Genomic DNA, 26,938 nt, shown 5'->3' with positions numbered 1-26,938 from the left:
TTGACAAGTTGTTTAAAAGTTTTTAAATGTTTGAAAGGAAAAATTCCCCTGTCTCTGTGTTGCATCTGAAGGAATTTCCAGATTTAAAATAATAAAACATAGCAGCCCACATCTAAATGAACAGGTTGAGGATGTTATGAACAGACACAGGCTGGGCCCATGAAAGAAGCAAAGTGGGGCTGGAATCAGAGCAGAGTTTCACCTCAGCTCACAGGGTACAGACTGTGGGGCCCCAGAAGTAATGACCTCTTCTCCTGCATCAGTGCAAATTCACCGCTCCATTTGGCCAAACACGAAGGCCAGTGGGGTTGGGTTGGGGAGGGTCCTTCCACAGAGCACTGTGAACACACACACATATGGGGTTTCTGGAATGGGCTCAACGGTTACAGCAGCACCCCCTCCTCTCATGACGTGAATCTTTTGGATTAGACTGGAATCATGGAGATCAGGGCAGTTTTAAAGGAGGGGAAGTTTGAGCTGGGAAGGATGGGGACATAAAATGATATAGGACACAGCAAGAGGAACAAACAGACTGACTCTACTTGGGAGGGATTTAAAAGGGAGATTTAAGTCCCCTCTTGTTCCAGGGACACCATACTAACTCACTGTCTGGATACCATGCCCTGCATTTTCCCACTATTGGGGGCTCTTGTCACAGCCTTTAGCTTTTCTCCATCTTCGTCTACTAAAATGATACCCATTTTTCAAGGTCCAGATCATTCTCCATGAGCAAAATGGGCTTCCTCAGCACTCTGTACATCCCCTGGAGTGCTGACCACATTTTGCTTAGTGTTAGCAGCAGTTTCTGTGTATGGCCATCTTTCCTACTGAACTTTAAATTCCTTGGGGATAGGAGACCATATGTCTTGTCCATCTTCATATAATTCCAACAGCAGTCATGGTGCCCTCCTCCAAAAAGGTGATTACTGTATGTGGAACATTTTCCTAACTGTTGAGTTTAAGAGGAAAAAAAGACAATCATGCTCCTTCATAAACTGCCCCAAGGTGCCAGCATCAGACTCCAAATCCCAGAATATATAGGAGTCTGGAAAAGTGGTTAAATTTCTCACATAAGTTCTTGGCAGAAGAGGAATCACCAAGCAGTCCAGGCAAATTTTCACAAGACCTGGCCACAAGGCAAAAAGCTTTTTGGAGGCATGATTTCAAAGCTCTGTCTTTCAAGTAAAAGTCCTTGAGAGTCATGTTATTCTTTGATGCTGGACCCCAACAGGTTAAAAGTATGCCTACAGCTGGAGGCTCTTTGGGGGAAACACAAGTGACTGCTAACCGGTACAGGGATTCGTGTTGATACGACAAAAACATTCTTTAATTGTGGTGGTGGTAGCACAATTCTAAATCCGAATATACAACAAACCGCTGAATTGCACACGTTAAATGGGTGAACTGTATAACATGTGAATACTGTCTCAGTCAGGTTATTTTTATAGAAGTACATCAAGTACAGGCACCTTCCGCTGAGGGCACCTGGAAAACGGACAGGTTAGAGTCCGAGGTAGTCTGACCCTTGCTGTAGGAGAGTCAGGGCCCCAGCCAGCTGCCCCTCCGACCTCCACCACCCGAGAGCAGCAGACACTGGGGTGAGGCAGAAGCTGCCTAGCAAGGACTATGCGCTCTGGTCATAAGGATGAGCCTATCAGGTTCTCAAAGTGTAATCCCGCACCAATTCCATCATTATTACCTGGGAACTTACTAGAAATGCCAGTCCTTAGGCCCCACCCCAGACCTACTGAATGAGAAAAGGGAGGCAGAGCTCAGCAACCCACATTTTAACAAGCCCTCAGGTAGACTGAGACACGCTAAAGTTTAAGAACTACTGCACTGGCTTAATTCTTACGTACACAGGCTTCAGAGCTAGACCGTGTAAATCTGAACTCTGCCTCCTCCTCCTACTAGCCATGTGGCCAAAAGTGAGTTATGTAACCTCTGTGCATTAGTTTCCCTCCTATAAAACGGGAGAAGCAAATATACCTATATATTATAGGGTTATTCTGAGGATTAGATGGGCTAATTTATGACAAGCACTTAACAACAGTACCCGGTACATAACAAGGTCAATAAGCATTTGCTTCCTTAAAAATTTTACAGTCAGATTTTGGGTTGGTCTCATGAACCTCTGGCCTTTCTAGACCAAACTAGCATAAAGCTGAGTCGGGCTAATAACCAAAACTCAAGGGGAACCCACAAAATGGGCAAGCTGTCTCTCAGCTGTGTCAGCAGACCCCCCCCCCCACACACAGCACCCGACAGATCACAGCATTCCCCATCTTCAGCTTCTCTGAGGAAAAGAAAAAACAGCCTCTACTTTTTAGGACAGAGCAGAGGGGATAAAATGCTCTATACAGCAGATGCAAAATATAAATCAGTTCCAACAACAGCATTTTAATCCCCTGATCCTCAAGAGAAAAAAGGAAATGAACAATGCCTAGCATTCCAATCCCAGCCATTACCAAGCAGCTTCTAACAGAAAGTATATAAACCACCTTCCCTTATCCACAGATTCAGAGAGATTAGGGTTTCTGCTACCTTAAGGACTCCCAATCATACTTTCCAAACACAGAATGACAAAAGCTTTGCACCTTACAAAGCTAAGCTCTCACACTCAGAGTCAATCCCATTTCCAGTATTCCCATTTCTCTCTGAAACTGTGACCAACTGAGGCCCTCCAATGTCTGGAGATGCAAAGGACACCTCTGTTCTATGACAGCATGGACGTTATGTGAATGAGTTGTGTGCTCATTAAAAAGAATTTGAAAATACACAAGTGTAGGAAGAAGAAATCATTTTAATATTTTGGTGTATTTCCTGATCATCTTTTTAAATACATGGCTTTCTGTTTGGAGTTCTGATGTTGTTACAAAATTGAGATTCTATTTATATACAATTCTAAATGATATTTGACTTACCATAATAAAAACCTTTTTCCAAAATTCCTGCAAACTTTTTTGAACACCACTCTTAATTATATATAATATTCCATTATGTAGCCACATAATTATTACAATTGTGTGTCAGTTACTGGTTCACTGCCTTTCAGCTTCAAATCCATGTGCTACAACCAGCTTTCCGATACTGGAGCTGGACCCTGTAAACTGCACTGTTAGATACGGTAGCCAACTAACCACACCTCATTAAGCATTTGAAACATGGCTAGTGTGGGTTGAGATGTGCTTTAAGTATAAAACCACATCAAAATTTGAAGACTTAGTACAAAACATGTAAAATAGCTCACTAGTAATTTTATATTGATTATATATTGAAATGATATTTTGGCTATGCTGCGTTAAGTAAAATGTACTATTAAAATTAATGTAACCTGGTTCTTTTTGCTTTTCCAATGTGGCTACTAGAAATTTTAAATTATATATATGTGATTTGCATTATATTTCTATTGGACTGAGCCGCTCTAAACACTTCTCCTTTGCCAGCTGGCACAGCGCTAGGTCTTGTCAGCAGAGGGTGCTGGAAGGACACTGCGGGAGGAAGGGTTTCTTCCTGGTTCCAGTGCTTTTGTTCTTGCTTCTGTGGCACAGCAGGCAACTTCCTGGCCACTGGTAAGTGGGAGACTCAGTGGCATAACACGCCTTCCCCCAAGTCTTGCTGGTGCCCCAGGACTTTGCCATCCAGTTTGCCCCGGACACTCACACTCCAAGGTCTAAATGTTAACTCTGGGGGACTCTCTCTCCTAGTTTATCCTTCCTCAGATATTTTCCTTCAGCTCTAGAGACAGAAGTTGCTCTTGTAGTCTTTAAAATTCTCTTCACCCTTCTTAGTAGTTAGCTTTCATTTACTACTTACTAATTCTTTATATTAAATTTCCCCTATTCTAATCAGTGGTGTGGTTTCTGTCTCCTGTATGGACCCTATGGACAGAGTTTGTAACGAGGACAAGTAAGTTGCTGAAGGAGTGTCAGCGAGGCTTTGGGCAGTTGCCATGTATCCTCCATTTCCTCCTGTTCTCTTTCCCGAGTACCATCTTCCTTCTTCCCTGTTGTCAACTCCCTAAAAGCAGAAATGTATGTTTTCCACTGCACCGCTGTCACCCTTTGATCACCATTCAGGGAGCACTTTAAGAACTCGAATTAACAAAGAAGTCAATCAAGAGTTATGTCTTCTATTCATTCAGCAAATATTTGCTTAGCTCCTACTTTGTAAAGGTAATGCGCTGGATGTTGGGCAGAGGCTGGTAGAGGGGATGGAAGGGAAGGTCATATGCAGAGAAGAGAAATGAACAGGTAAAACAGAAACCTTGGCTTGAAGCACCTAACAGCCTAGTAAATAAACACAAAGGATGATACAACTCACTAAAACGTAACAGAAAATAATATAAATGTAAAAATTTTTTAAATAAAAGCAGGAGCTACACCATTCTGAGTACCCTAAGTGGCCATAGGAAGATATATAAAGAACACAAAAACAACGTTCTGTCATGCTCTCTCCTCACTCCAGGGTTCCCTCTTCCCCATGTAGGCATCTATCCAGTGCCTCACTAACCAAGGCTCTGCTTTCAATCAGCACTGGTTCCTTACTCTCATACTTGCCTCTGCCTCCTACCCAAGTCACAAGCAGACTGCACAGCCCTGGGACATCACTGCAGAAAATCCCGAGCGAACAGCAGCCCCTTCCATTGGTCAGAATCACGGCTCCAGACTCCAACTTCACTCAAACTCCAATCTTTAATGAAGGATTAAGATACTGCCTGCTCCCTGTAAAATTTTCGTTCCAGATTTTCTAATTGATTCTTTTTAATAGATCCCCATTCCCTGCCAAAATTCTCCACCTTATCATCTTGTTCCTTGAACTCATCCCGGTTGTTTTAAAGTCCACATGTAATCTCTGCAACGTATGAAGCTCCTGTGCAGTTCTGTTTCCTGTTTCTTTGGTTTCCTCTTGTTTTTCAGCCATTTGATTTTACTCTCTCAAACATCTGGTAATGTTTTATTGGCTGTCGTACACAGCATATGAAAAAGCACTGAGTTAATTTGAGGATCTGAATGTTATTTTCCTACAGAGAGGATTTACATTTGCTTCTGGCAGGCAAAAAAGGTGAACAGAGAAAGCATCATCCTGATCCGCGACTGAGCTGACGGAAGGTACGTGTCAGATTTTCAAGTGCTGGTATTCCAGTCTGCCCTCACTCCCTAGATGGAACCTTCCAGGGCTCCAGATGGAGAGCTGGGGTGTTTACCAGGGCCCCTCTTCCTAGGCAGGCCCTGAACTGCAATTTCTGGGTCCCCAGGTCTGAGAGACTGCCAAAAGCTCTGCGCATCTATTTAGTCACTTTGCTGACACACACTGGCAGATACGTGGAGGGAAAGTGGCATCAAATGTCCAGCTCACTTCTCTGCATTTCTCCTCTGTCCGGGATCCTGGTCTCTCTAGGCCTCACTGCTTCAGCATCCTCCAGACAGATTTTATATTATTTATATTCAAATACATGATATGTATATATGTGTATGTGTGTGTGTGTGTGTGTGTGTGTGTGTGTGTGTGTATGCTTTTCTAGTATCCACAGTGGAAGGGTTAACAGGATATAAGCTACTCTGACAAAACCAGAAGAAACCCAAGAAACTACTGATTGTATGTTAGAGCGTCTCAATCTAACCTGCTCTTTTCTGTCCAGCTTTCCAGCCCTTTATGTCTCTGTGCTGCCTCATTTCTGTTTTCAAATTCATAGTCTCTTGAGTTACATCTAGTCTACTGTTGACATCATTTCTTCATTCCTCCCCCAATCCCTGTATTTTTTATTTCAGAGATTGCCACTCGGATCTTTTTCATACTGATGAATTCTTGTTTAATAATCTATTTTCATTTTAGAAATACTACTTCTCTTGTCTCTGAGATTCTAAATACACACATTATTAAAGACCTTTCCAGACTGCTCTGTTGCTCCTCTTTTCTTGGATTTGGGTTCTCTTGTTGGCAGGGGTCTGCTGCCTGTCTTGCAAGGACTTGGTTTTCCTTGAATTCTCGGGAAGCTTCCTTTGCAAACTCATAGGAGTTGGCATAGGAGTTTTCCCCTCCTATTTGCTACTCTCTGCCAGTTGATATCATGGATGAACCTTGCCCTATAGGGCAGGCAACTCTGCACATGGTTGGAAGGTAGGTTTTTAGGGTTTTCTCCATTTACGGACAACAAAATGGTAGATATCAACCATATGCTTCACAGTTCTGGGTCCTATTCTCATAGGTGCTCTGTTGCCTTCCTGGGCCAAAGGAAAGCTGAGGACCACTGTAAATGGTCAGGCTCCAGTCCACTGGCAAGGACATGGCCCTAACCCCAGCTTCATACAGAATTCTGGTTCTGGTTTCCTGCCATGTGCAAGGTCACTGAAACTCTTTTCTAGGGCAGGTTTTGAAGTCTGGGCCATCGACTTCACTCTTCCTGGTCCAAAAAATTCTCCTCTTGACTATGAATTCAATTACGAATTTAAAAACTAGTTTCTGTGTGTTTGAAACAGAGGAGGGAGGATTTCAAATGTGCTTAACTATACTTACTATATCCACAAAAAGTCATCAAGATATGTTAATATGGCTCTCTTAAATAGTAAAAAGCTCTCATGCTTAAAAAAGTAAACCATGATATTTTATATATAGAAATGGAAACATTAAATAACAAATGCATAGAGGAATAAAAGACTGGAAGAATATATACTTCATGAATGTTAACAGTGTTAAGTTTGAATGTTGGAATTATGGATGATATTTAAGCTTAAAAAATTATTTTAAACACATTTTCTGTAATCATTATTGTCCAGGACGCTTTTTCTTTTTTTAAGCTCGCAACCCAAAGAGGGAGAATGGTGTGATTTCAGGCAGGAAGGCCTGTTTATTCTTCTTTGCTCACCCTTCCTCTGCCACCCCAGACAAACTGGCCCTTTGGGGAGAAAAAGAGCTATTGGCATACCAGAGAAAGAAGAGTTAAGAGCAGAGTCCAAGGCCTGTCATCAAAGGGCGATTAAAGAGGGGAGAATTTAAGAGCTCCCTGAGGGCAACACTAGCTTAGAAAGACACAAAGTGCTAATGGGCGTATTTATCACTTGTTTTCTAACGAGCAGTAGATCTTATGAAGAAATATAGCCCAAAGGAGGAGAAATGAGCTGAGTCAGCCTATAGGTGAAAAGTAAATACATAGAAAAATAATAATTTAAAGTTAGTAAAGGCTTCGATAAAACCTCCACACAAAAGCCTCTGCTGTGCCCTCAAGCTAAATCAGGTTACTTCGTTAGGTTCCCATCACACCCCCTACTTCATGGCACTTACCGCAGGTTGCAAGTTCACACTCTCGCTATAATGCTCAGTGCGGCATTTAGGTCCCCATTCACAATGCAAGCCCCCTGAGTGCAGAGCCTTCATTCACTGCAGCGTCCCCAGGGCCTGGCACTTTAGCAGGTGCCCAATAAATTTTCTTAAATGAAGGCTGAATATAGCAAAAATATTTTTTACTTAGCTTGCGTTTTCCACTTCCTCTATAATATTCCCTGTTTCTGAACAGAAAATAAATTTAATTTCCTTAAATAATTTCATTTTTATGGAAAAAATATAACAAGTTATTAGTGTTCCATGGCTAAAACAGAGACAACCATTGGGCCTACTGCGTCCCACGAGCACTGTTAGTAACCCAAGGACCGTGCCATCAGGGAGGGCAGAGAACAAGAGGAATTCTCAAGTCTCCTTGAGATGTGGTTCTGAAACTTTCACCCCTTTTAAGTGAACAAAACAGCCTAAGTTAGCAAACTGACAGCCTTAACCTAGATTAGTTAGATCTGTGACTGAGTAAAAATTTTAAGGAAATGGAGTGTGGGACAAGTTGGATTATTAATGAAGCACCTGTAGGTACTTTAATCCTCTTTGGAAAAGGGAGGCACAAATTAATCAATTCATAATGTATAAAAAGAGCTCCCACAAGCACTGGCTCACCTTATCTTTACACAACCTATCTTAAGAGGGAGGCACTGCAGGTACTACTGTACCCAGTTCACAGGCTGGGAAGGTGTTAGAGGGGAGAACAGGTTCTTGCTGCGCCCAGGAAAGAACTCAAGAGCAAGGCATGGTAAAGTAAGTTTATTTAGAGAGATGTACATTCCACGGACAGAGTGCGGTCTGTCTCTCTCAGAAGGGAAGATGGCTTAGGAGACACACACTCCATAGACAGAATGTGGGCCACCTCAGAAAGGTAAGAGGGAGAGAGACCAAGAGGTGTGGGGTGCTTAAAGAAAAAGTAGATACACATTAAATAGACAGAGAATGGACCGTCTCAGAAGGTGAGTGTGACAGAGCCAGAGCCAGAGCGAGAGTCAGAGCAACCACAAGGTGTAAACTTGTTAGGTTTTATGGGCTCGGTAATCTCACATGCTAATGAGTAGGAGGATTATTCCAACTATTTTGAGGAAGGGACGAGGATTTCCAGCAAATGTCCCGCCCACCCACTTTTCACCTTTTATGGTCAGCCTAAGAACTGTCATGGCACCTGTGGGTGTGCCATGAGGCTCAAGTTCTACTGGAAGTCAAATCTTCTGCCATCTTGGTTCTAACCAGTCTGTCCTGTCCTCAACTGCTGTGTCATTCCTTCAGTGGCTGTGCCCTGCCCCTTTGCCTCCCACTTCAAAGGTAAATGGTGCTCTTAGAGATACAGCTGGGCCGGAGTACCTGCTGCAGTGGCTGGAGCCCTCGCCCACAGGGAGCACAGAAGAGAATGAGGGAAGAGAAGAGACAGACTCAGAAGATACACTTCTCCTATGACTGGCTGTGGTCTGTGCTGTGACAATGGTCCAGGCCTTTAGGGACAGGCAGAGCTACCAAAAACTAATGAATAGGATCTAAGGGGCGTGACCTCCTAACCACCCCAGAGGGCCCTGGTCAGAGAAATCTGTGCCGATATTTATCACTGCAGGCTCAAGAGGGGCCAGAATCAAATGAAGAATCAGAGAAGTATGTCGGGTGGTGGAAGGGCAGCAAGCATCATTCTCCAGGCTTCTGGGTCTCAGGTCTATCATTGGAAAGAGAATAAATTTCCAAGGGGAAAACCACTCAGAGCCTCATGGTTACTGAGATGCTCTTTGGAAGCTCACGTTTTCCCTGTTTAAGACTGCCCAGGGCCCTGCATTCACCACCTGTCTTCCTTGTTACTCATGAGCCCCAAACCCCCTACCCCGGTCTCCCTCTGATAAAGCAGTGTTACTCTGTGCTTGTGGTGATCCTGGAAACACCATCAGTCTTAGCCAAAACCATGGGAGATTATAGCCAAGTCCCCTGGCAACAAAAATGAACAGACAGTTCTTATCCTAACCTCCCTCCTTCTCTCACCTTCTGCCAGTTTCTCTGAATAAAATCAGGTTCAAGGAATGGGTCCACAGCATCTCCTCTGTCTTCCTGTTCAGTATAATTCCTCGTTTTTCAATTTTTTAATGGTTAAAGCAATAATATCAGGAGGGTTGCCCCTCTTAGTGTCCCAGTTACCTCATCCAACACAACATGTATTTTTTTATCTATCTGACATTTTTCTTGACTCCCAGGTTTCCAGTTCTAAGGTCCTGTACCCATAAAGCTCAACCATATTGAAAACCAAATCATGCCCTAAGTTTCCACTGGCATATTTCCTCTGACTCTCGAGACAGGCAATTAATATGTGCTGAATGAATGAATGGCCTCAAGAATCATTCCTCACCTTGTTTGCTGAGTGGATCCCTGAACTATACACATCCCAAGTGCTCCCATCTGTCAATCATGGACTGAGAAAGGTCTGCCTTTTTTCTCTCTCTCTCCCAGAAACACCCCGAGATCGTGAATGAAAGGTGTTAGGGCTGCAACGCTTGTTAATTAAAAGTTAATGAGTCTACACAATCTTTAAACCTGCGAATGCAAAGTGCCAGCAGGTATAAATTAAAATAACTAATTATATAAACTTCCTAAAAGTGAAATAGAGACTGCCTTTAGCAGAATGACTCTCTAGTAGAAAAGATACTATCCAGGGTACCCAGGCCCAAGTGAAAGGTGTTCTTTTGATTCAAAAATAAATTTTATACATATTGTCATTGTGTAGTATTGAAATGTTTATCCTGACTTTGTGGTCTTAGGTTTCCTTTAGGGTTTCTCCTGCAGACAGGCTATTGGACCAACATGGGTAATACAGATGCTCTGAACTGCAAGGTATGCCCTTTGAAATTTATGTATTTATTTTTATTGGTTTATAATATTATATGTTTCATGTGCACAGTATATTTTGACTTCTGTATACAGCACAGCATGCTCACTGCCAAAAGTTTAGTTTCCACCTGTCATCACACCGCAGACCCCCTTTACCCATTTCCCCCTACCCCTAACCCCCTTCCCTTCTGGTAACCACTACCCTGGTTCTCTGTATGTGTTTCTTTTTGTTTGGTTCACTCTGTTCATTTTTTTTTTCAATTTCACATGAGTGAAATCATATGCAATTTGTCTTTCACCATCTGACTTTCTAATTTCCAATACTCTACCTACTAAATGATGATTATTAAAGCAAGTGAACTTAACAGTTGATTCATAAAGAAAATATTTTATGTAAAACAATTACAAGCTCAATTAGGATTTTTTTCTCAAAAAATACCCTGATCACAGTTTAATTGAACCTGTTCTTAACCTCAGATTTTTACCAAAATATTTTCTTTGCCTTGACTTTGTAAACCCAACCTCTTTCAGACTTTCTTCCAAACATAAAGTTCAGCTTGACCCCAAAAGCCTTTCTGCCAGTCTTTCCTTAATTATTGCAGCCCCCAGACCTTCATACCCCATGCCAATCCAATTTTTGGTAAGGAAGAATCTACTCTGCAGCTGTTTTCAAATAATCACAGGACTGTTCTTAGTTGTTTTCCTGTCCTCAGTTGAGTTCTTCTGCTTTCTCAACACAAGATCAAAAAAAAAAAAAAAAAAAGAGTAGGGGGGAGGGTGTGGGGTTAGGGAGGTGTGCCTACAACTGTACCTCTAAGTTGAAAGCAGAAATTTCCATAATTAGATTCTAAAGGAGATTTTTTTCACTTAAACTCTTACATGTATAATAATCACAACTGTCTTGGATATAATTTCAGGGCCATTTTACTAAAGATGCCACATACTTTATACTCAACATCCTGAATAAAATGTTAAAAAGTCTTTGAACAGATCATTAAGGTGATACTGCAATCAATAAACAAGCTGAAATGGCAACTGATGAGAGCTTATTCATGGCTCTCCAAAAACAAAATGGTAAAAGAATAGTGTGATCTGTGTACACAGTCTCCTAACACCACCACCACACTCATTTTCCTCCATTCTCTTGACCTAATGAGCCACACGTGGCCTTAACCCTGCCCCACCAGGAATGTAAATATGCCTTCTTAAAAGTGGATGTCATGTTTCTTCTTTCGCTTTTCTTTCAGTGGTTTCATGCCTTTTCAGAATGATGCAAAATGTGCTCATCATGATCAACTGGAAACAGAGTTGCCGAAGAGGTAAAAGACAGTACAACTTCATAACCAACCAGCAGGTACAATGGGCTACCTGCACTTACGCATTTGCCTGTTTGGATTACATATTAGGTTGAATAATGTAAAAAAAAAAGTCATAGTCGTGGCTTACCTAGCATTAAACGATTCATGCCAAAAATTGCAAAATTAAAAAAAAAAAAACTTCTGCTTGACGAAAAATACACCAGTGAGCATTCTTGATACATAAATGTAATGTGTTTAAGTGTCAGTACCACTTAAACAGTCCTTATATTGGAAGGTTCTGACAACACAGAGTGCACCCAAGTCCATAATGAGCTCTTTTAAGTAACACCGGTCAAGTACAAGGGTCTCCTAAATGTCTGCCCACGCTCAGGAAAGGAATGATGCTACTGGCCACTATTAGATATTGTTCCTTGTGTACTGCCGTAATAATACTACTCAGTAATGCTGCTTCGGTTGAACATTAACAGTGGGCATTCAAGCAACTTGACAGTACCTAAAAAAACTGACATAGCATCCAATTCAGCCATTCCACACCTAGCAACAAAGCCTGTGGAAATAGAGAGGGCAAGGAGAGAGATACAAGCATATTCATTGCCACATTCTTTATAACAGCAAAGAATTTTTAAAAAAACAAATATTCAATGGGGAGAATCATTATATAAATTATAATTTAATCTATACAATAACACTATGAGGTATTTAAAAAAATGAAGAATACTGGTATATACTGACATGAAAGGATGCCATTTACCATGATCTTTTTTTAAAAAAAAAAAAAGTTGTAGGAGTATGAATAGTATAATCCCATTTTTGTTTTTAAAATTAGTAGCTGACATTTATTGAGTGCTTATGTTTGAGATACTATGTTAAATATTGACATAGGTTTTTTAACTGAATAGTCACTAACAGTCCTATGAGCTATTTAATATTCTCCATTTGAAAACTGAGGGAAATGAGGCTGAGAAAGGTATAGTGATTTGCCTTAGGTAAAAAGCCAGTGAGCCATGAGGTCAGGCTTTGAATCCAGAGATCGTGCTCTTAACTTTGTGTATGTGTGTGTTACGTGCTTAAAACACAAAAAGGAACTAAAAAGACTCCCCAAAATGTTGATGCTGGTAAACCTCTAGAGAGGGAGTATGAGAGTATGGCTTGATCTTCTATACAATTTGGATTTTTTTTGCCAGCAAAAGATCTAGTTGTAATTGAAAAATAAGAAAGACAAAACAAAGAAAGGAAATCAATAGGCCTTTCAGTGTGAATTCCTAAATAGGTTAACACCATGTAATAAGTCCAATCACCGCTTCAAAATGTGTTAAAAATAGTATTTAAACAGTTTGGTTTTTTTTCATTTGGAATAGAGCCCTAATCATTAATCAATAAATCTGTTGAGCCCAGATCAACAAATTCTGGATAATAAGACTCACTGTCTGATAAATATGTCAACATGGTGAATTGGAGGAAGGTGGTCAAAATGTAAAAACTTCCAGTTATAAGATACACAAGTACTCAGGATGTAATGTGCAACATGATGACTGCAGCTAACACTGCTGTATGACATACAGGAAAGTTGTTCAGAGAGCAAATCTTGAGAGTTCTCATCACAAAGAGGAGTATTTTTTTTTTCTTTCTTCTTTTCTTCTTTCTTTTCTTTTTATTGTATCTATGAGAAGATGGACGTTAGCCAAACCTGTTGTGATGATCATTTCAAACAGATGTAAATCAAACATCACGGTCATACATCTTAAACGTATACACTAACGTATGGCAATTATTTCTCAGTAAAACTGGGAAAAATTGAGCTGTATCTTCCAATCCATATAAGATAACATATGTAAGACACATGCTGCTCTATAACCTGATTCTTCCCTCAACAGATCATGTACTTTGGTTCACGTTAGGACACAGAGTTCTATCTGATCATTTTAAAGGCTCCTCCACAGCATTTAATTTAAATGAGGTTTAAAAACCACAATTTATTCAACCCATCTGCAATTGATGTTCAATTAGCTTGTTTCTAATTACATTATATACCATGTTTCAGTGAACATTTTCTTTCACATATATTTTGGGTACCAGTGTGAGTTTCTACGGGCTAAATTCCTGGGGGCAGGGCTATTGGGCCAAAAGGGGGAAGCATGTTTTAAAATTTGAGAGCTGTTACCAATTGGCTTCATAGAAGTTGGTCCACTTTGTAATCACAGCAACAGAACATGAGAAAGCCAAATTCCCTGTAACTTGGATGTGTTTGCTACTGTGTAGAGACAATATTCAGAGGAATTTTAGTTTTCAGAGATGCCTGATCAGATTTATCAAGCTGTTCTGAGCTTTTTCTGCCCTCAAAATATCTGAAAGTAAAGAAAGATTTAATAATATTTTCTATATTTAAATAAATAAAATAGTGAATCATATCAACTTTTTTCCCCCACTCGGCCCAAAGATTCCAGGAGCACATGCAAAAATTAAATAAATAAATAAATAAATAAATAAATAAATAAATAAATAAATAAATAAATAACCATATGTAAAATGGCAGGGGGCCCTTGGCACAAGGCCACAGGGAAAGGATAGGTTTGCTTGATGAGACTACCAAAATGTGAGAATTTAGGGCCAAAATGGCAATCAACATTCGAGACAACACAGGAGGACCTGGTAAGCTTCCGCTCAACAAAGCCCAGGAAATTCAATCAGCACTGGCCCTGGAAACGCTGCAGATAACCACACAAGTGCCTCTGAAGTCCATATCACAATGTATCCATTTTATACATGAGAAAAATGATTTTTGGCAACTGCGCTTCCATCAGTTTGGCCAGACAACTCAGAGGCATGGGTTCAACATCCACTCTGGGCACCTGTGTTCTTTGTACACTGTCCATCTAACACACCCCTCCACCCCAATTTGCTTTCCGTGGCAGCAACTTAGATCTGCGCACCACACATAGCAGGATCCTCAAATTCTAGCTGAACAGCAGTGAGGGAGGTGGTTATGAAGAAAGAAGAAACTTTCCAGTTCCCACAGCATCTCATCACACATGTCCACATGGAAAAATCGAAGTTATTTCATTTAATGTGTCAATGTTTACTCTTTCTCAGGGGCACAAGTGGATAAAAGCTGCTTTCTGAAAGGTAAAGTTACAGGCAATGTTTTTCCAAGCCATCAATCTTTCCCTCAAGCAGCAGTGTGATTAAAGTCAAGTGAATCACAGAATAAAGCTTAAAACTTCAGGCCTAGTCATTCCTACAAGAAGAAATTTCCTAGAGGGCTGAACCATTTCAGGGCTACTCTCTTCAGAACTCAGTCCTTTCCACCAGGGGCAACAAGCCACTCTGAAGGTTCACATCAAGCATCATCTCTAAGTAGTTATTCAAAAGAACACTTCCTGTGTCCCATCTGTTTCGCTGATGATACCAGCAATGGTAACTCTTTAAAAAAGAAAAGATTTTTTGAAGGAGAAAGGAAGGAGAGACAGAGGCTGAAGGATAAGTGAAGGGCCAGGTCCCTGATCCCTAGCACTGGGGTAGAAGAGCCAGTAAAGGATGACAGATGCTTTAAAAAAAAAAAAAAAAAAAAAAAAAGCAGAAGGATCAGATTTCTGGGAGCTATGAGATGAAAGGAAAATGAAAACAAGAGCCTATACAACACCTAAATAAATAATTCTCAGGTTTAGGTCTGACTGCCCCCGTTCCCAGAGACAGCTGCTACTAACAGCTAAAATCACAAAGCACCTACCATGTGCCCAGCACTGCTGGAAGCACTGGCCATGCCTTATGTCAGCTACCACAGGGACCTAAGAAAGTGGGTGTTCTCGGCCCCATTTTGCAAGGAGAGAGGTAGAGGTTAAGGAGTTTCTCAGTGAGAGACAGCTGGTAAATGCTGGAGTGACATGTCACTCTGCAGGGTATCTGAATGCCCCCCATCCCACTGCTAAGCACTACATAACACCTCATGTGCACACTAGGCTGCTGCTACACAAGAGGCCCTCCCCTGGGCTCGTGGAGAATGTCCTAAGGCAGTCCAAAATCTGTACACGAAAAACTGTTTTAGGTCCGTCCATCAGCACATGCTCTGCTGGGGCCAAGAAGTTTGAAAAGTGGCTGCAAAGGCAGAGTGAGGGCCGCTGTACTCAGAGCTGCATCTGCCCTCTAGCAGGGCAAGCAAATGGCAGCGACCCCATGTGGACAATGGGTGGGGCTGGAAGGGGCAGGCTGGCCTGGACACTGCAGACAACCTGCTCCACTCCCTGAGAGGCTGGATTCCAGGAACAGCGGGAGGTTGGAGTCAGGAGGCCATTCAGTGAGGGAAATTGGTCTTAAACAGGCGCTCCTGCTGGCTAGCAAACCACATGTGTGATCACCGCCCCCAGAGACCATCAAGCCCCTAATCAGTCCTGAAGATGCTCTCACAAGACCTGCTGGAAGATGACACCTGCAGGACCTGGCCCAGGGTGGGCCGGGGGAGGAGGAACAACAGAGGGACGACAGTCACACCTGTCATCATTATTATGAAATTCTCAGTGTGATCACTCTGGGCACAGCTAAAGAGGCTTGCTTTCAAATGCGTAAGAAAGCTCAAAGCACTGTCGTGGTATGTTCATTAGCCTGACATTTTTGAGGTTGATCATGTGGCCCCACTTTCACAGAAAGGGAAACTGAGGCTCAGTAGAGGACAAGTGACTTCATATCAACCCCAAGTGAGAACTCAGGTCATCGGTCTCCCAGCCAGAGTCTTTTTCCTAGAACAGTGATTTTCAAATGTTTCAAGTCTCAGAATCTTCTCTGGAAGCTCAAATTAAGTCAAAAGTAGAACTGATCTGATGGATGCAGTGGTGGGGGCCAGGTTCAAATCCCATCTTGGCCACTTATGGCTGTGATATCTTGAGGAAGTTAGTCAGTCTCCCTAAGACTTTCTTCATCTCCACCAAGAGGGATAAAACTACCTCCCTCACAGTTGCTAATGAGAAATAAATGAGATTATCTAATCAGCCCACGAAGGCCATCATTATCATTGCTATCACTGTATCTAAGGGTAGGAAGGAAGCTGCTGTCACTCAGCAAGTAGTACAATGTCATCTCCAATCACAGTGGTAAATCAGCCAGCAGAGCAGCCAAAGGTTGACTTTTAAAACTGACGCTGATCAAATCAGAGAAATGTACAGAATAAGGAAGAGGATAAAGAGAAAGGTGCACGTGCATGTTTAATTCTAGTCACAGGGTGAACACAGAAGCTGTGCCCTTGGCCCTGGCATCAGTGAGTCAGCCACGCACACCCACCCTGCCTCTTTGGCACCAACAATAATTAAGACATCCATATGCATTCGAACACACTGGTGGCTGACCCAGATGCCGACAACAGATGCGTCAGGACCCAAATGGAAAGTGGCAGGATACAATGAAAAGAGCGCCAATTTGGAGTCAGTCAAAAAGTTTGAATCTTGCTAGATGTGCCCTCTCACTCTCAGCTTCTTCATCCAAGGAGAAGATACACAGAAGTACCAGCTGTAGCTATCACACTACAGGCACCAGATAACCATGACCGCTCTTCCTCTCCTCTAAGTCACTCGCTTGGGGCCCCTTCCCTAGCCAGTAGGGACAGGTTTGACGACAGAGAGTCTCTGTAAATGATAAGTGCACCCACTTGCAAACGTGCCAAGCCTTCCTTTAAACGTGCTATGTAACGTTAACTCATTTACTCCTACCATAACCACAGCTCAGAAAGTAAGTACTATTACTCTGCTTTAACATCTTAGAGCAGAGGAAACCAAGGCACAGAGGTGCTGAAAACTAGCCCAAGGTCACACAGACAGTAATGGTAGTGTTAAAATTTGAACCCAGGTTATCTGGTTGCAGAGTCAATGTTTTATGTAATAATACTGTTATATAATGCTTGCACCTCTCTTAATAGATATATGTATTTTCTTTTATATTTCATAGTATAGTAGACCCTTGAATAACAAAGGGGTTAGGGTGTCGACCCTCTGAGCAGTTGAAAATCCACATATAACTTCAAATCAGCCTTCCATGTCTGCATTTCCTCTGTATCCATTGTTTCATGTGCACGTTGTGTAGTACTGCAGTGTTTCTATTGAAACACATCCACATGTAAGTAGGCCCGTGTTGTTCAAGGGTCAACTGTACTCCTAGAATTACAAAAAGCTTGTCGTGCTATCTGCAAATACACTTGTGAGGTCGATAGGACAAATTTTAATATTCCCATTTAGCAGATGAGAAAACCAAAGCTCCAAGGTTAAATGACCTGTGTAAAGTATACAGTGGGAATCAGGGGCAGGGCTGAGATTAAAATGCCAGTCACCAAGCGTCAAACTCTAGAAGTAAGTGGTCCAATGACTGTCTAGACACTGAGAAAATAGATGTCACAGGTGTCATACATGCGCCCCCATCAGCAGTACTTACCCTCATCGCTGCTTTGGCCAGGTCAGAGGTAAGAACGCACCGATCCTGCCACAATCTCCAGCCCCACCAGAGACCTTCTCCCCTCATGGCAACTGCATGAAGAAGCGCTTTCCTCATTGCTGCCGAGCGCCCCCCCCAGCACCAGCCCACCGTGGTCACCAGCAGAGATAGGAGTGGAAATGGGACACAGGTGGCTCAGGGTGGTGAGTAACTAATGAGAGGGAGACCTGAGAAAGCGCTGAGGGGATGAGCATCAGGGCGAGAAGGGAAAGGAACGTAAACAAGTGTCAATGGGCTCTGAAGAGTAACAGCAGGAAGGAGGGAGAAGAAGCAAGTGTAGTTGGAGCTCCCGGTAGGAAACGGAGGTCCACGTAAGGCCCTCTGCACCAGTCTCCACCTCCAGTCCTACAGGGAGGCCAACACCTGGAGGCTGGGCTTCAACCACACGGTGGAAAAGAGGCACAAACCATAATCAAGTAAATAATATGTGCAGGGGACAGAGATCTGATGAAAACGCTCCAAAACGCTAACAAAACTAGGATGGTAAAACCATGAGTTACTATTTTTCCTTTCCTCTTTTTTCCAAATTTTCTGTAAGGAGGTTATAGTACTTTATAAATAAGAAAAGTGCCTGTTTAAACCTGCAGTGCCTTCACTTGAGGACTCAGGCGTATCTGAGCATGAGTGAAGGACCTTAGGAGCCATTCTGCTGGAAGACCATCTGGTTGATGGAAAAAAGGGCCTCCTGAAAGACAACGTTATCTTTAGGGCAGAGAGTTGGGTCCACAGACTTGAGCCAGTCAACAGGGCATGGGCAGGGAGTAGGGAAGTTCTGAGCGTAACACAGTGCCAGTCACTCTGTTCTCTGGCCAGGCATTCATAGACTCATGTTTGCATCTTAGCAAAAGACCAAATAACAAATCAGGGCACAGCAGACAACAAAGTCCCAGGGCTCACGAAATGAGTCTAGCCCAAAGCTGCAAGTAAAGGTCTCATCAGTTCAGTGGAGGACACGACACAGTGTTGCCGCCTGGGAGGCGCCAGTGCATCACCAGTGTGGCCCAGCAAGGCAGCACGCAATGGTGCAGCAGCATGACTGCAGGAAGGTGCCAAATGGTCCAAGTCAGGTAAGCATCAGGGAGACCCAGCCGCAGGGCCCAGCAGGGCACTTCCTGGGACTTGGGTCCCAGGGCTGCAGTGAGAGCTCAGACTGGTCATCACTACGCAGAGAACTCAGGAGAAAGTGGTCTTTAGGACCCATGAGGCACCTCCCAGAGGTGCCCAGAAATACTTGGAGAAGCTTTGCAGGAAAGCAGCATGAAACTTCTACTGAGGTGGACAGGGCAGAGGCAGAGGAATACTGTTTTATATTATTAAAGTTTTCTATTTTTGGTGCTCTATTCACTGATGCAGCCTGGAGGGAAAAAAGTAACATTTTTCAAAAACTTCTAAGAATTCAGGAATAACAGTGGTGAATTAGCAACTCAAAGCAACTATGAGAGGTCAAAGAAATAGAGAAATCTGACTAATCAACAAATTTAGGCATATAGATGGAACTCTCACATGGGGTCAGCTACTCTATGGAAGCACAGGGTGGATATTCCAGACAGAAAATTAAGCAAAATAATAGATCTACAAGGTGCTTCAAGAACACAAATGAAAAGTAACAAATATATAAGATAAAAAGCAAAGGAAAACAGTTGACTAATGAAGAAAAGGATATTTCAAACAACTAAAAAGATGTGCAGGTTGACAGAAAAGAGAGGTTAATCAGCCATTTGAATGGTGGAAGGATGAAAGCAACACTGAGATTTATTTTTGAACAGAAGACAAATGATGAAGGTAAAGTCAAACCTAGAAGCTAACCAGTTCTTCTATTTTCTACTTCCTATGGCATTTTATCCCTGCCTCGAGCACAGCCGTTACTACTGTCCATCATTTCCCTCTTTCTTTTTCTCTCCAGTTCAGCCGGGAGCTGGTTGAGAGCCATGTCTCATAGTCACCTCCTTGTCTCTAGTGCACAGTGCCTGGCAAAGAGGAAGCATTAAATTAGTGTTTATTGAGTGAATGAGTGAATAAATGAATGAATAAATGAACAATGAATGAATCAACAAAGAAATATTAAAGGCTTTGGCAGAGAATAGGTTCTTGCCTTGTGCAGGAAAGAAATCAACAGCAAGGCATAGTAAAGTGAAAGCAAGTTTATTTAGAGAGATACACACTCCATAGACAGAGTGCAGTCCATCTCACTCAGAAGGGAGAATGGCTTAGGAGACACACACTCCATAAGCAGAATGCAGGCCATCTCAAAAGGCTAGAGGCAGAGAGGCTGAGAGGTGTGGGGTGTTTGGTTTAAGGATAAAAGTAGAAACACACTCCATACACAGATTGTGGGCCATCTCAGAAGGCAAGAGAGCGACCAAGAGATGTGGGGTTGTTAGTTTTTATGGGCTTGGTAATTTCATATGCTAAAAAGTAGGAGGATTATTTCAACTATTTTGGGGATGAAGGCAGGTATTTTCTGCCCCCTTTGCCCACCCACCCCCCTCACCACTGCCTACTTTTTATCCTTTAATGGTTACTCTAGGAACTGTCATGGTGCCTGTGGGTGGTTCCATGAAGCTCAAGGTCTATTGGAAGCCGAATCTTCCACCATCTTGGTTCTAACCAGTTTGTCCTGTTCCCAATTGCTGCGTCATTCCTTCAATGGTTGTGCCCTGTCTCCTTCCCTCAAAAAGCACATCTCTACAAGACATGGGAAAAGGAAGCTCTGGTCCCATAAAGCAACCAGAGAAGGCAACTCATACATTTGGCATTCCATTGAATTGCATGTTATACATTGTTTAATGGTTTCATGTGCATATATTTGTGTCCACTAAAAAGCCTTAGGTCCTAAAGAGCAAGGACCACAAACTTCTACTTCTACATCCCCCTTTATGTGCTTGGCACAGTGCTAGATTTTAAGTCTGAAATAGATATTCATTAAATAGGCTTGAACAAAGAAGATGAGAAGAAACAAGTGAAGTTACTTCTAGCAGTCAAGGTTCTTTCATTTTAATTTACAGAAGAAAGGAGCTGGCTATTTATCAGGCTTCATTGCCACAGGCATTCCTCAGAACAAAGGAGCCCTTCAGAACTACAGGAGTGGCAGGGCCTTCTCCAGAGCTCCAGCCTTGGTATTTCCAAGGGAGAGCTAGGGGTCAATAGTAAAATACGCTGGCACGGGCACATGCCAGGAAAGTTGGCACAGCACCTGCCCGGGCTGGGATTGACTCCAGGCAGCCAGACTAAAGTCAAGAAAGCTCATAATTCATCTAGAGGAGAATTTAAAAACAATCCAATTAGTCAGGTATGACTGCAGACTAGGCAATTGAATGTTAACTGAATTCAACAGTGAGAACAGGAAGTAGGGGATAGGGGAGGGGTGGGTACCTCCCTCTTCCAAAAGCACATGGACCAGGTGAGGTGAAAGGTCTTCTTGGATTGACAGCTTCGGCCACAGCAACCTGTCAGCAAAAATGCCTGCACAGGATCAGTGGGAGAGTCTCCACTCTTAATGCAAAAATTCCTACACAGGCAGCTCCCAGTGTAATAACTACTACTAGATTAAAGGAGCAGGACAAAGGAGCAAATTATTAGAGGAGGAAAGGCTCTGAGACAGGAAATGCAGTTGGTTATTACAGCTAGTGCTAAGGATGAGAGTTGCCAGGATATTTAAAATATATGGAGAATAAAGCAAAAGGGGACAGTGATCCTAAGTTCATGTCCTTTCTAAGGAAATATGCCAGGGTTTTCAGGTAACTCGGGACTCCCTAACTGTACCTAGATTCCTCTAGGTAGGGGGGGTAGGCAGCCAGTCTTACCCTGGTTCATTCCACCCCCCAGAAGCCCTACACACCTGCTTTGCCTAGACACAACTCCTGCTCCACCCATAAAATTCAGGAGAGTCAGAAACGGTTGCACTAAACAAGAATTAGCAGCTTGCCACGTGAGCTCAAAGTAGTCATGGAAGAGACTGTCAAGGGACAGTCACTGGGCTCATCTAGTAATTGGTATTGCCACACACAGCTGAGCCCATGCTACTGGAACACTCATGGGAGAGAGTAGAAACTAGACTTTCAAAGTAATAGGAAAAACAACTCTAAAATTTATATGGAACCATAGAAGGCCCCAAATAGTCAAGTAATCTGGAGAAAAAAAGAACAAAGCTGGAGGCAACACACTTCCTGATTTCAAACTATATTACAAAGTTACAGTAATCAAAAACAGTGTGGTACTAGGAAAAAAAAAAAAAGATGCACAGACCAATGGAACAGAAGAGAGGGCCCAGAAATAAACCAATGTATACACAGTCAACTAATTTTCAACAAAGGTACCAAGAACATACAATGGGGAAAGGATAGTCTCTTCAACAAATGGTACTGGGAAAATTGGATATTCATGTGTAGAAGAATGAAATTGAACCCATATCTTACTCCATACACAAAAAAATGGATTAAAGACTTAAACAGAAGACCTGAAACTGTAAAACTCCTGTAAGAAAACATTAGGGAAAAAAATCCTTGACATTGGCCTTGGCAATGATTTTTGGATATGATACCAAAAGCTTAGCCAACAAAAGCAAAAATAAACAAGCAGAACTACATCAAAGTCAAAAGTTTGTGAACAGCAAAGGAAACAATCTGCAAACCATACATCTGACAAGAGGTTAATATCCAAAATATATAAGGAACTCCTGCAACTCAACAGCAAAAGAAACAACCCAATTTCAAAAAGGGCAAAGGTCTTGAAGAGACATTTCTCCAAAGAAGACATGCATATGGCCAACAGGTACATAAAAATGTGCTCAACATCACTAATCATCAGGGAAACAGAAATCAAAATCAGAGTGAGATATCATCTCACACCTGTTAGGATGGCTATTATCAAAAACAGACAAAAGATTAAGTGTTGGCAAGGATGTTGCAAAAAGGGAATCCCTGTACACGGTTGGTGTTAATGTAAATTGGTGTTAATGTAAATGTAAAATGAAAAATATGGAGGTTCCTCAATAAAACTACCAAGCGATCCCTGTTTTGGGTATACACCCAAAGGAAATGAAATCAACACCTCAGAGAGGTATCTGTGTTCCCATATTCACTGCAGCCTTATTTGTAATAGACAATATATGAAAACCACCTAAGTGTTGATGAATGAATGAGTAAAGAAATAGCATTGTGTATATATCAATATATATACACACACACAATGGAATATCATTTAGTTTTAAAAAAAATTATTTGTAATAACATAAATGAACCTGGCAGTTCAATAACAAAAAAAATGAACCTGGAGGCCATTACGCTGAGTAAAATAAGCCAGACGCAAAAAGAAAAAAAAAACAATCTGCATGATCTCACTTACATGCAGAATCTAAAAAAGATCTAATACATAGAAGCAGAGAGTAGAATGGTTACCAGGGACAGGGAGGTGGGGGAAATGAGGGGACACTGGCAAATAGTAAAAGTTGAAGCTATGTAGGATGAAAAAGTCGAGAGATCTAACGTATAGCATGATGCCTAGTTAAATAATACTGTACGGAATACTGAAAATTTGCTTAAAGAGTACATTTCAGGTGTTCTCATCACACCAAGGTAAAAATGGTAACTATGTAAGGAGATACGTTAATGAGCTTGACTCTAGCAATCATTTCACTACGTATGTCAAATCATGCTGTACACGTTAAATATATACAACTCTTAAATTTGTTTAAATTAAAAAAAAAAAAAAGGTCGACTACAGAAGCTGAAACTTCAGGGGATAGCCAGGGTCAAAGGGGCCTCCAAGCAGGAAGGAAGAGATGCGGGGGACAATCTCCCTAGCCGTCCTGTAAGCTATTTCGCACCCCATCCACTCATCCGTTCTAGGTCTTCACCCACAGCTGGAACCCTAACAGTTCCTGCTTCAGGTAAAGGCACAGCTTCACTAAAATCTCCAAGCCTTTAAAATCTCCCTGGTCTCAACCTACATCCCTCCCCACCTCTACCTCCACCACCACCACCAAATACACACCCATTGCCAAATCTGGGCAGCAGGGAGGGCCAGAGCTTACACATTCCCCATCCCAATTCCCAGTTACTCAGAGGTTCCCATTCTATACATATATCAATGAGGCTTTGGCAGGTAAGGAAGATAGAAGTTAAGACTATGCTCCATGACGGCAGGGCAAGCCCGCCTTCCTCACCATCATATCCCAGCACCCAGCACAGTGCTAAACATTTACTACCTGCCACCTGGATGAAGAGTGAGGTTAAACAGCACATGCCAGTCCTAAAGGAAAGGCTTTCTGTTCAAGAAGATCTGCTCATATCTCGGGCTATACAGTCCCTCATCCATTAACTGTCATATAACACCTTCTCAGCTTGCAGAGAAGCCCAGGAGATGAGCGACCTCACCCTTTCCCTGTCCCTTCAAGTGTGAAATGAAGAACACCCCCAAGAGTAAGGCTAGGAAGGGTTCCTCAAAGGAGCACGGCATCCCCTTCCACAATCTCCCAAGGAGTTCACCAGGTCAATAACAACCAGGGATTATAAACAGGCTTATTTATGCTCCTGGTTCTGCTGCTGAGCTGTCTCAAGACCTCATACCAACCATCAGAACTTTTGCAGCATTTGTTTCCTGTCAAAAGACCTTTTGGCAGAGGAGGACTACAAATACTGAACTCAAATATAAGCCACTCCTGGTAGCCAAGTCTGAATCAGGTCCAGGCACTCTTAACTAAGCCAGTCATTTAGTGGCACTGTGTCTACAGACCCTTGATCTCTGTCAAAGTTCTTTAACCAGGAAACAGTGACTCTGTGGACAATGGAATTAGATGGAGAGAGAAAGTGGCTCCCTCAAGATCTCAAATAGTCAAGAGAAAAATGCAAGGGAAAAAAAAAGCAGGAGTTCTGACAGAAAGAGGACAGCCATATAACCAGTGCCTCACTGGGTTGTTCACACACCAGAAGGGGAGTTCTTCTTTGTCTTCTGAAGTTGGAAAAAAAAAAATCACCAATAATTAAGTTCTATGGACTGAATTGTGTCTCCCAAAATTCATATATTGAAGCCCTAAGCCCCAAAGTGACTGTATTTGGAATTGGAGTTTCTAGGAGGGTATCATGGTTAAATGAGGTCAGAAGGGTACAGTCCTAACCCTGTAGGATGGATGGCCTTAGAAGAAAGGGATCTTTCTCTCCCCACATCTATGCACCAAGGAAAGGCCATAAGAGGACACAGCGAGAGGACAGTTGTCTGCAATCCAAGGAGAGAGTCTTTACCAGACAACAAACCCACTGATACTTTGTCCTGGACTTTCAGCCTCCAGAACTGTGAGAAGTAAATATCTGTTGCTTAAGCCACCCAGTCAAGGTATTTTATGATATTTTTATGGCAGCCAAGCTAAGACACTCAGAGATCCAAGCAGACTGCTGGCTCTCCCCAACCTCAAATGCCATTCACCCTGATTTCCAAAACCAGAGGAGCCCATTATGGATTTATCAGCTCCATGCAAACGTATGGGTGGGATGAGAAGAGAGGTGAAAACACAAGAACAGAACAGTGAGAGAGAGGGTAAGGCCAGGGGAGCGGCAGATTGACCAACTTCCTTCAAACGGTGGGACATCTAGAGCTTCCTAGGCTTCGAGGCAGAGCTGCAGACCCTCTGGCATCGCTGCCAGCTTACGACCTGAAACTGTGCCACACGGTTGTCTGCAACAGCAGAGATGAAGAAGTAAAGGCAGTCAGCGCAACGAGGAAGGCCAGTGTCATGGAACGATTTGGGTGCATCACCCTGGTCCTACCTTCCAAGTAAAACTGACCTCCCATCCCACAGCAGGGAAGCACCGTTACGAGTGCCCAGGCAAGGCATCCAAGAGGAACCGCTGCCGTGGCCTCAGCAGACGATTACCTCGAGGTAATTACAGGTGACATAAATATATCCAGTCAATTACAGAGTGGAGCGGGCCCTCTGTGGAGCCCTATAAAAATGCTCTCATGGAAAGCAAGGACTTCACAGAAAGACGCTGGCCTCAGAGAGCTCAGCAATGTGACAGTCATGGGCCTGAAAAAAATAATTTCCAGAGAAAGTGGATTAATTTTGGTTCTCAGTCACAGCCAACTCTCATGACGGCTGATTCAGAGCCGCCAGGAGACAGACAGACAGCGGCAGGGGAAACACCACGGCTCCTGCTCACTGCTAGGTAAGGCAGGACAGCTCCCAGGGAGAGAGGCACACAGAGCTGTGGGTTCAGCGTGGGGGCCAGTCATGGCCCGTGAAGGTCAGCCAGGGCTCCACAGCCAGTGGACCTCAAAGATTTACTACCCACACCTGACTGCCTACATGCCAAGCCACTTCCCACTCAAGTCACTTCTGCGGGAAAGTCACTCCCTCAGAGCCCTCACTAACATTCACCTCCACCAGGGAATTAGCTCCCAGACAGCAGCCCTATCTCCCCTTCCCTTCTCAAGGATCTCAAGACATAAGAAAAATTAACCAAAAAATAGAATTTTTAAAAATTCACAGAAAGGATTTTAAGTCACCTACTCTGATCACTCATTTGATACATCAGTTTCAGCCAAGCCAGATCAGCCTCAGCGGGAAATACCCCCAGTGATGAAACTCCTTCCCACGCAACCTTATTTCACTTTCCAACAACTCTGACAGCTAGAAAGTCCTTCTGCTGAGCCGGAATCTGCCTTCCGATTATCCGGTTCTGTTCTCAAGAGGACAAAAGAACAACTCCAGGCTCTCAGCTTCATGACAGCCTTCCCAAAAGCTGAAGGTGACTAGCAAGAGATTGGTCTTTACAAGGTGCTGGAGCTTCTCTGGCCCAGTCTTTGATCATGTTCTCTTCCTTGAGTACAAAAGAAGTGGGCCTCAGACTGAAAATTTCAAGTCACACATGTTCAGAAGTAGAAGGAACGATAAAGATCATTTAGTCCATTCCTCTCCCTTCACAGGTGGAACCCAGGCCCAGAACACTGCAACTGCCTTGCCCAAGTCCTCACAGCCACTTAGGGGTGCATCC

The 26,938-nt window shown here is 42.8% G+C and overlaps 1 protein-coding gene across 4 annotated transcripts in view; it reads right to left on the bottom strand.

Annotated features, from left to right (window-relative positions):
* The window catches only part of C21H1orf226 (chromosome 21 C1orf226 homolog), a 281,417-nt gene that overhangs the window by 139,101 nt on the left and 115,378 nt on the right, over positions 1-26,938 (bottom strand). The gene's annotated exons all lie outside the window — the stretch shown is intronic.

The sequence above is a fragment of the Camelus bactrianus genome, chromosome 21 (genome assembly GCF_048773025.1).
Source record: "Camelus bactrianus isolate YW-2024 breed Bactrian camel chromosome 21, ASM4877302v1, whole genome shotgun sequence".
Taxonomy (NCBI): domain Eukaryota; kingdom Metazoa; phylum Chordata; class Mammalia; order Artiodactyla; family Camelidae; genus Camelus; species Camelus bactrianus.
This window is presented reverse-complemented; position numbering and strand designations above follow the sequence as displayed.